We start from the raw sequence: 10,255 nt of genomic DNA, 5'->3' as shown, positions 1-10,255 counted from the left end.
CTGTGTCCTCCGCTGAGTGACATCAGCCAAGCAGCTTGGAAACTGGAGGCCACGGAGCCACAGGCTTGTGCTGGCCTCTGCTGCGGCTTGAGAATGACCCAGGGAGCAAAGGGAGCTCCCGGGCTGCTGTGCGGGCTCCTGGTGGTGGAGACCCCCTTGGCCAAGGAGTTAGGAGACCCAGGCTAGACGTCGCGGACCAGCGCCTTCATCCGGAGGGAGCTCAGTGAACCAGCATGGTGGCTGCCACACAACCGGGCCTCAGTGATGTTTGCAAAGGCTCATGGTGTGTAACCAACACCAGACTGCTCATCTCTGAGTGTCAGTGCAGAGCCAACAAGCAAAGGGTGATAGCAAGGTGTGCCCTCGCCACTGTGGGCAGGGCCGGGGGAAGAACTTTTCCTGGGGGTGGGGCAGGCTTCACCGTGGACCTGGCCCTGCCGGGCATTTCTATATAGCATTGCTCTGAATTCTTATAGCCGTGCGTCAAGCTCAGGGCCTCAGGGACGGAAAGCCACTCTCCCAGTGGAGTCTGAGACTATGTGCCTCGGAGAAGCGGCTGCTACTGGGAGCCTGGCCTCTGGAGGGAGAGATGGCCGAGGCCAGGGACGGATGGCACCCGAGGAGAGATTCTAAGAATTCAGAAGCTGGGGGTGGCAGCTGCTTCCTCCCTCAAAGCTGGGCTGCCGTAAGGAGCTGAGATAAACACGGACCCTGCGCTTGTCCTGAGACGGAACTTCTCCAAGCCGCTGTGCTGGGCCGGGCTGCACAGAGTGGGTTGCCTGGCCACCTGGCCACCCACCCACCTCACCTCTGGGCTCACCACCCTGCCCCTGGCCTCTCGCTGTTACCGCTCCTGCTGCCTGCTGTCGTTTGAGCCCCCTGATTTAATGGGTTTGTCTCATTATTTTGATTAATCATATTAACTCCTGTTAATTAAGAGAGAGATTGAAGCAATGACAGGGGTTAATGGAATCAGCCTGTGTTCTTTCCTGGCTTTTGTTGGGGGGTAACTGATGGGCATGGGGGGCAGAGGAGGGGACAACGGGAGCTGGGGCACAGCCAGGAAGAGCCCAGGCAGACCCTGGAGGTGCGAAGAGCGAGGGGGAGACGGTGTCAAGGTGCCGATCAGCTGCCCGTCGGACGTCGGAGCACCCTTCTAATTGAATGTCTGATTTTATTAATGATGGGATTCTAGAGGTCCTTACGAAAAGAAAAGGATTTAGTTAGTTCAGCAGTTGGCTGAAAATTAATGCAGAGAATGAAGTTACAATGGCCCTTTTATTTGTCGTCTTTTTTTTTTTTTTGTCCTGAGAGCGAGGGATGAAGGTGGCTCCACCACCTCTCTGCTCTTTCTCGTTTCTGGGCTCCCTGTGTCTGGTGCTGATGAAGCAGGCGGGTGCGTCCCAGGCCTCAGCCTGACAGTGCAAGGAGCAAAACTCATGCCTACAGCTTTAGTCCGCACTGTTCGCCGAGCGGCTTAACTTCGTCTTGGCGTTCTAGCCGGATGAGCACACTGGGAGAGCCCTTCCACAGGGAGGTCTGCTGGCTGCTTCAAGGCTTCGCAGCTGCAAACAGGGTCTCTGTGGGTCTTTGTAATCAAGACCAAGTCCTACAGAATTCAGGTGAGTCACAATCTGACGTGGAGTCCTTATGAGAGGGCAACAAGGGACCCACGGGCGCAGAAGGAAGGGACCACGTGCAGAGGGAAGCAGAGACTGGAGTGGAGCCGAGGCATACCTGGGGCTACCAGGAGCTGGGAGAGGTAGGAGAAGGAGCGTCCCCCAACCCCGCCCCATACCACACACACACACGCTCCCCACCCCAACACACACACCCGACATGCACTGGAGAATTTCAGAGGTTTCTAACCTCCAGAATTGGGAGGATCTTAAGCCATGTGCTTTGTGGTACTCTGTATGGCAGCCCTAGCAAACTGAAGGAACTGTGAGGGTTTTATTGGAGCTGCTTGCTGGCCCACACACCTACAGATTAGATTTTTTAAAATTTATTTTTTATTGTTTATTTGAAAGAGTTACACAGAGAGACAAGGAGAGGCAGAAAGAGAGAGAGAGAGAGAGGTCTTCCATCTGCTGGTTCACTCCCCAACTGGCTGCAACAGCCAGAGCTGTGCCGATCTGAAGCCAGGAGCCAGGAGCTTCTTTCCGGTCTCCCACGTGGGTGCAGGGACCCAAGGACTTGGGCCATCTTCTACTGCTTTCCCAGGTCACAGCAGAGACCTGGATTGGAAGTGGAGCAGCTGGGACTCAAACTGGCACCCATATGGGATGCTGGCACTGCAGGCAGTGGCTTGACCCACTACACAGCACCAGCCCCTAGATTAGATTTTGATCCCTGTTAAAATGCAGGCCACGTTCCTTAGATGGTTGTCTGTCCAGATACCTGGAAGGAGCATGGGAAGTACCTGGCGCTTCTCGGAGGTCACCCAGGGCAAAGGCAGCAGACGCTGAGTGCTAACCTCGGCCAAGCTTGCTTAAGGCGGCTCTCACCGTGGTCTCCTGAGCACCTGGACCCCCAGGTTTGTGAATCTATTTCTTGGGTCTATAATTCCAGGATACCTGTCCTGTGTGCTCTTCTCTCCGGCTCTTAGGATAGAAATGAACTCTTCGTGGCTTGTGAACTAATTCTTACTAGGTTGTCAGTGGCTTCCTGAGTTTCTGAGTCATTGTGGGAGCTGCAACTTCAAAACCCACTTATTCATTCAGTAACTATTCATGGGGCACAGGAGGTTCAGCTGCCACCCGTGTCTCATGTTGGAGCAACCATTGAGTCCCGGCTGCTCCATTTTCGATGCAGCTCCCTGCTAATGCATCTGGGAAGGCAGCAGGTGTTGGCTCAAGTGCATGGGCTCCTGCACCCATGTGGGGGACCCAGATGGAGTTCTGGCTCCTGGGATCAGCTTGGCCGAGCCCCAGCTGTTGCGACCATTTGGGGAGTGAACAAGTTGATGGAAGATCTCTTTCTCTCTGTGTCTTCCTCTCTCTGTCAACTTGCCTTCCAAATAAATAAAAAATAAATCTTTAAAACAACCTGTTTATGGGGTCCTATTCATGCCCAGCTTGGTGCCAGGAGCTGGTTGTGCCCTGGTGGGCACAGTCCAGTGATTTGGAATCAACCTTCGGGGCCTTCCTGAGCACTCACCTGGAATCAGAAACCCTACCACTTGGACGATGCACCTGACTGGTTTCATTTCCTCATCTGTGAGGCTTGAAGGTTGAGTTAGACCACTTCTGTGGTTCCTCCCATCTCTGAATTCAAAACTCTGCACCTGGAAACTGGACTGAAGACCTAGTGTTTCAGCCAACACAGCCCCCAGATCTCCCCCGATTAGCACCCCAGGCATGTCGCGGTCGTTTGGGAAAGGGAGACATTTGGGGACAGCTGAGGTTTTCGGCAAACGCCTTCATCTTCATCTGGGCATGCGCCCTCTGAATTAGCCAGGCAGCTCCCTTGTCTGCCAACAGATGAGGGCTGGGCACAGGAGTCTCCAAGGATGAGGTTACCTTGGCTCCACAAAACCAACCGAACTAATAAAACTGGAGAAGATATGACCGAGCAATGCTTAGATGGAAAACGGCCATCTGACCTCCTGAATGTCGCCTCCAGCTATGAAGCCCACATTTGAAAGGGGGAGGGTTGGACCCGGCATTGTGGTGCAGTTGGTTAAGATGCTGATGGTGATGCCGGCATCCCATATAGGCGCCAGTTTGAGTCCTGGTTGCTCCACTTCCAATCCAGCTGCCTGCTAATGCACCTGAGAAAGCGGCAGAAGATGGTCCAGGTCCCCGGGCCCCTGCACCCATGTGGGAGACTTGGATGAAGCTCCTGGTTCCTGGCTTTGGCCTAGTCCAGCCCTGGCTGTTGTGGCCATTTTCAGAGTGAAGCAGTGGATGGAAGATCTCTCTCTCTCTCTCTCTCTCTCTCTCTCTTTGTAACTTTGCCTTTCAAATAAAGAAATAAATCTCTAAAAAAGGGGAAATGTGGCTGTGATTAACAGTTGGGGTCTACTATGAGTACTTGGCACATCATTTCCTTTTAATCCTAACAACAACTCAATAACTCAAGACAATTATTATACACACCCCAATTTTATAGATGGAGGAAATTAAAATTCAGCCCATCCTCCAGGTGTCTCAGTTAATGGTGCAGCCGGAACTGGAGCTCAGGTTCATCTGACTGTGGAACCCCAGGTCCTTCTGTGGACGGTCACGGCCTTGGGAAGGGGAGGAGATCCCTTCCACCCGATACCCCAGGGGTGAGTGAGGAAGGGAAGTCAGACTTACCCTGGTGTGAAGGAGGAGCAGGACAGAAACAAGAGTGTGTGTGTGTGTGTGTTGTGTGTCATGTGTGTATGTGTGTGTTGTGTGTATGTGTGTGCATGTTGTGTGTCGTGTGTTGTGTGAATATGTGTGTGGTGTGTATGTGTGTGCATGTTGTATGTGTATGTGTGTGTTGTGTGTATGTGTGTGCATGTTGTGTGTCGTGTGTGTTGTGTGTATATGTGTGTTGTGTGTGTGCATGTTGTGTGTCATGTTGTATTCCTGTTGTGTGTATATGTGTGTTGTGAGTCGTGTGTGTCTTGTGTGTGCATGTGTTGTGTGTGTCATGTGTGTATATGTGTGTCTTGTGTGTACGTGTTGTGTGTTGCATGTGTGTCTTGTGTGTGATATGTATGTGTGTTGTGTGTATGTGTGTTGTGTGTGCGTGTTGTGTGTCATGTGTGTGTATGTGTGTTGGGGAGGCTCTGTTTGGAGTGGAGGACATGCCAGAGGGGAAAGTGGGCAGAGGCTTATCTGGGAAGTGGGAGGCAAGAAAGTGCCCATCACTTAGGGTAGATAGGGATAAGGTGGAGGTGGTAGACAGGGCTGGGCTGGTCTAGTTCAGCTTACAACAGGCTGTCAATGCTGGTTTCAGGACTGTCGACTCGAGCACACATGCAGTGGGGAGGTAACAAAGATGGAACAATGTCCCAGGAACCAGGAAGACAACCTAGTGCTTGCATCTGTGGTAGCCAGCTGGGGACAAAGATGGCTAGGACCCAGTAGGCTATGGTAGGCCCAGGTAACGGGACAGGAGTAAAAGGTCAGGTTAGGGTGGGTGTTTGGCACAGTGGGTGAGTCACCACTGGGTGCCAGGTCCTGGAGGGGAGTGCCTGGATTCAAGTCCCACCTCTACTTCTGGTCCAGTTTCTTTTATGCCCTGGGAGGGAGCAGGTGACGGCTCAAGGTCCTGGGTCCCTGCCACCGGCACGGGAGACCTGGGTGGAGTTCTCACTCCTTGCTTCAGCCTGGCCCAGTCCAGGCTCTTGTCACAGTTGGAGAATGAACCAGAAGATGGAAGATCACTCTTTCTTTCTAGTAAGTAAAGTAAATAAAAAATTTTAAACATTTAAAGATAGTGTTAAACTGCCCGAGTTTATAATCCCCCTCCTTTTCTAAACTTTGCTTTCCAAGCAGAAGTTATTCTTTCCATAAATAGTAAATTATCTTTAAATAATTAAATCAAACATCAAAGGGTTTGTATTTACCTGACTGTGCAGTTTCCAGCAGTCTTTATTGCTGTCTGTGATTCTGAGTTTCCACCTTGCTCCATATGGTTCTCCGCGAATCTGTATAAATTCCTTTGATTTTTTTTCTTGTAGTATAGGTCAACTGATGTTTGGCTAAACATGTGTTTATTTTTTTTAAGATTTATTTATTTTTATTTGAAAGTCATAGTTACACAGAGAGAAGGAGAGGCAGAGAGAGAGAGTGAGGTCTTCCATCCACTGGTCCACTCCCCAATTGGCCACAACAGCCGGAGCTGCGCTGATCCGAAGCCAGGAGCCAAGAGCTTCCTCTGGGTCTCCCACTTGGGTGCAGAAGTCCAAGGACTTGGGCCATCTTCTACTGCTTTCCCAGGCCAGAGCAGAGAGCTGGATGGGAAGTGGAGCAGCCAGGACTCAAACTGGTGCCCATACGGGATGCCGGCATTGGAGGAGGCAGCTTCACCTGCTACACCACAGCGCCAGCTCCTGAACACGTCTTCATTTCTCCTTCATTTCTGAAGGCTGTTTCCGCCGGGTGTGAACTCCGAATACTAGCTTGACTCTTTCTTTCAGCGCTGGAAGCGCGTCCCGCCATTGCCTTTTGACTGCGGGGTGGAAGCCAGAAGCCTGTAGTGGCCCTCACGGCGGCTCTCCTGGACATACAGGTCCTACGCAGATGAACACCTTTCCGATGTTCTCCATTGCTGGTTTTCAGAAGCCTGATTCTAGTGCGCCAGTCATTGTGTTTATCCTGCTCGGTGTTTGCTGGACTATTTGGATTTGTAGGTGTGTGATTCCCCTCAAACTTCAAATTTTCTTCAAATATCCCCCTCCCCATTTCTGGGACTTCAATTGCACATATATTACGGTGTAACTGATTTTATATATATATATATATATATACACACACACACACATATAGAGAGAGCGAGAGAGCGAGTGAGAGAGACTATACACACACATATATGTATGTATAATAGATATTTTATAATGTTAACATACATAATATGCAACATATGTATTATTCTTTGAGTGTTTTAATTTGTGTAGCTTCTATTGTAAATCTTTAATTTTTAAAGGTTATTTGTTATTTATTTGAAAGGCAGAGAGAGAGAGACATACAGACAGAGAGATCTTCCATCTGCTGGTTCACTCTCCGAATGCCTGCACCAGCTGGGGCTGGGCCAAGCCAAAGCCAGGAGCCAGGGACTCCACCTGGTCCCTGCCACGGGCAGCCTGGCCCCAGGCACATGGCTTGTCATGGGCTGCCTTCCAGGGTGTGCGTTAGCAGACAGCGGGCCGGAGCAGAGGCAGGACTCGATTCCAGGCCCCCTGACGTGGGCAGAAGCAGCCTGAGTGGCAGCTGAAACCGATGTGCTCATTACAACCTCCACCCCGAACTCTTCAATCACTGACTCTTCTCCTCTACCAAATAGACATCCATCTGCTTTTAAACTTTCAGGTATTACATCATTGAGTTCCAGACGTTCCATGTAGTTCTCTCTCATAACTTTGCTTTCTCTCCTCAGCACATCCGTGCTTCCCTTTAAGTAGTAGAGCACATTTAAATATAGATATTCATATTAGCTCTTTGAAAGCCCCCATCTGTCAACCCATCATCTCTTCATGCCTGCGTCTCTCGCTGTTGACTGTTTCCCTCCGCTACTACTTGCACGTCTTATTCTTGCATCATTGAAATCCTGGTGTTCCTGAGTGGGTGCTGGACATTTTGGATGTTACATTGTCGAATGGCTGGATTTTACTTTTCTTCCTTTAGAGAGAAAAGCAGCTTGTCTTGGTAGATTCTCACGTGTCTTATGGATCAACTTGATCGTTTAGTTGTCAGCTTTGTCGGACTGTGTCTAGAGCAGCTTTTGTTCCAGGGCTGGCTCAGCAGTATTAGGCAGGCATCGCACTCAGTAAGGGGGTCTTCCCTGTCTCTTGAGTTCTGGGAGGGGTTGCTACTGCAGACAGGTGGGAGCTGACACCTCCACATCCTTTGTGGTTGGTGATGTCAAGCAGGTCGCCAGGGCAGACCTGTCTGTGCATGGTACCCGTAGGTCTGGCTCTCTGCCTTTAAAATTCCAGCTGCCTGAGCCTCCTCAAACTCCAGCCTCAGCTTCCTGAATTCAACGATCTTGCTAGGTTTTCCTTAAGTCCCCCACCCATGCACTATGGCCTGGAAAACGCTGCTAGGCGGAACACCAGGTTGTTGTTTCCTTCCTCAGAGCTGTGATGTCTGCTATCTAAAGTCTGAAATGAGCAGTGCCGTTTGCTGTTAAGCTTTTTACCTGCTTTTAACAGGAGAGCCAATGTTATGCAAGCTGCTTCTTTGTTGTCATCCAGGTCACCTTCTTTCTGTAATCTGTAAAGTGGGTATAGTAATCGCACTGACCTCGGTTGGGGGACGCTCAGAGCTTTGCCCATAACTAATCACCAACACATGCTCGTGTTCTGGCCTCCTGACTCCGCCCCTTCTCTAGCTCCACCTCTCTAAAGATGAAGTGAGCAGTGGCAATGCGGCAGGAAACGCGTTCTCGTGAAGACCCGGGAGGGCGCCGTTTGCAGTGTAAAGCAGAAATAGTCTTAAAAATTCCTCAAGGCCCACACTTACTGGCAGGAGAGCACGTGGCCCGTCTGCCAGCTTGGTCGTACTTCCAGTTACAGCTAAAGAGCATACAGGGGGAGGGGAAGGAGGGCAGTCGTCCCCGTGGCTCCCAGCTGTGGTGTGTGAGCTGTGATGTGAGGAATAAGAAGAGACACACAGCGGGGCGTAGCGGGTGGAGCCACCACCTACAGTGTCGGCATCCCTTATGGGTGCCGGTTCTAGTCCCGGCTGCTCCACTTCTGATCCAGCTCTCTGCTATGGCCTGGGAAAGCAGTAGAATACGGTTCAGGTCCTTGGGCCCCTGCATCTGAGTGGGAGACCCAGAAGCTCCTGGCTCCTGACTTTGGATGGGTGCAGCTCAGGCCATTGTGGCCAATTGAGGAGTGAATCAGCAGATGGAAGACTCTCTCTCTGCCTCTCCTTCTCTCTGTGTAACTCTGACTTTCAAGTCGATGAATAAATCTTTTAAAAAAAATAATAAGACACACAGGGATATGGGAGTTTTTAGTTTTCATCCTTGGTTGTTGGTACAGTTTGTAAAACACTTGGGACTTCATATGTGTTTAGGGTGAAAGGAGCATTGTTTGGGGCCAGCACTGTGGATGCCAGTTCGAGTCCCGGCTGCTCCACTTCCCATTCAGCTCTCTGCTGTGGCCTGGGAAAGCAGTGGAAGATGGCCCAAGACCTCGAGCCCCTGCACCCACGTGGGAGACCTGGAAGAAACTCCTGACTTCTAGCTTCGGATCGGCACAGCTCCAGCCATTGGGGTCAACTGGGGAGTGAACCAGCAGATAGAAGATCTCTCTCTCTCTCTCTCTCTCTCTCTCTCTCTCCCCTTCTCTCTCTGTGTAACTCTGACTTTCAAATAAATAAAGAAATAAATCTTTAAAAAAAAAAAAGGAGTGTCTTTTGTTACTTGTAATAGGACCCCTCTACTCACACCTTTATGCTAATGGAACTGATCCTGTGAGTGCAGAGTCGGGATTTTCAGCTCTGCTCACTGTGTCTCTGGGGAGGGAGGAGGGGCTGGTGACCTAATCACCAACACTGATGCCTTTGCTCAGTCGTGGCTGTGTAAGGAAACTTCAGCAAACCCTAAACAGCGGGGCTCAGCCGACCTCCTTGTTGGTGAACACAAGGAGGATGGCACAGCTGTGTCCCTCATCCTCAGCCTGGCCCAGGCATCCCTGTCATCTGGCTGTTCTTGAGCCATGCCTTTCACCATAGGTGGTGTTTCCCTGAGTTCTGTGAGCCGTTAAGGCGACACATCAAACGCGAGGAGGTGGCCACGGAACCCCTGATTTGCGGCCAAGTTAGATTTGAGAACCTCGAGGGCCCACTCCTTGCAGCTAGCAGCTCAACTGGGGCTCGTACTGTGGGATTGAGCCCCGCCCCCATGCGATCTGGGCTACCCTGGAGAAGTTCGTGTGGGACTGAGTTAGCTTGTGGACACCCAGCTGGCGCTGCAGCGGACTGGAGAGGTGCTTGGTGTGGACCCACGCATTGGTGTCAGAGTGTCGACAGCAGAGGGGACAGGACTTTATCTTCCAGGACAGAGACAGAAATGCAGGTACAATCATTTCTAGTCCTGACTGCTTCAAGGTGCAGTGGGAGGGGGGGGTTCCATTTTATTCCAGTGGGGATCCATTTGTTCTACTTAGAGGAGTATTCTAAGCACAGGCATGGATACTGTGTACAAAGCGGTAAAGTTTATTTAAAGGTGAGACAGCAAACACAGGTGTGCGTGTGCACACACACACATACACATGCACACACACTCACCTGGGCATAGTTGAGGAGTGGAGTGGGCCAGAGAGAGAAAAAGGGAGAGGGAGAGAAGTACAGAGAGCCCTCAGCACCCTCTCTCCTCCTCCTCTGCAGAGAGAGTCCCCCCGCCCCCAGCTGCTGGCCTCTTTCATCTCGGGTCAGAAGGGGAGTGGTTACATGGCACCTCCCACCCCAGGTCCCAGGTGAAGGGACACACACCCTGGGAGGGGGTAGTTTGACTGCTAGGATTACATGGGCTGGGGGCGTGACTGGGTGGGGCGTGACGGGGTGGGGTGGGGTGGGTGGTGTCAGCTCGTGGCCCTGATCCAGCCTCC

The 10,255-nt window shown here is 51.3% G+C and overlaps 1 long non-coding RNA gene across 2 annotated transcripts; it reads left to right on the top strand.

Moving 5' to 3' along the window:
* Positions 1 to 1,419: 1,419 nt before the first annotated feature.
* On the top strand, positions 1,420 to 8,980 carry LOC149120117 (uncharacterized). Of its 2 annotated transcripts, none has more exons than XR_016226711.1 (3): positions 1,420 to 1,762; positions 6,119 to 6,331; positions 8,795 to 8,980. It is a non-coding gene; the product is annotated as an uncharacterized LOC149120117 (long non-coding RNA). The 2 variants fall into 2 exon arrangements; XR_016226710.1 differs by having other exon boundaries at positions 1,426 to 1,762; positions 8,721 to 8,980.
* Positions 8,981 to 10,255: the final 1,275 nt, after the last annotated feature.

This window comes from Oryctolagus cuniculus, chromosome 20 (assembly GCF_051225735.1).
Source record: "Oryctolagus cuniculus isolate XC-2025 breed Fujian yellow rabbit chromosome 20, ASM5122573v1, whole genome shotgun sequence".
Taxonomy (NCBI): domain Eukaryota; kingdom Metazoa; phylum Chordata; class Mammalia; order Lagomorpha; family Leporidae; genus Oryctolagus; species Oryctolagus cuniculus.
The sequence above is the reverse complement of the archived record's forward strand: the minus strand, read 5'-3'. Positions and strand labels throughout refer to the sequence as shown.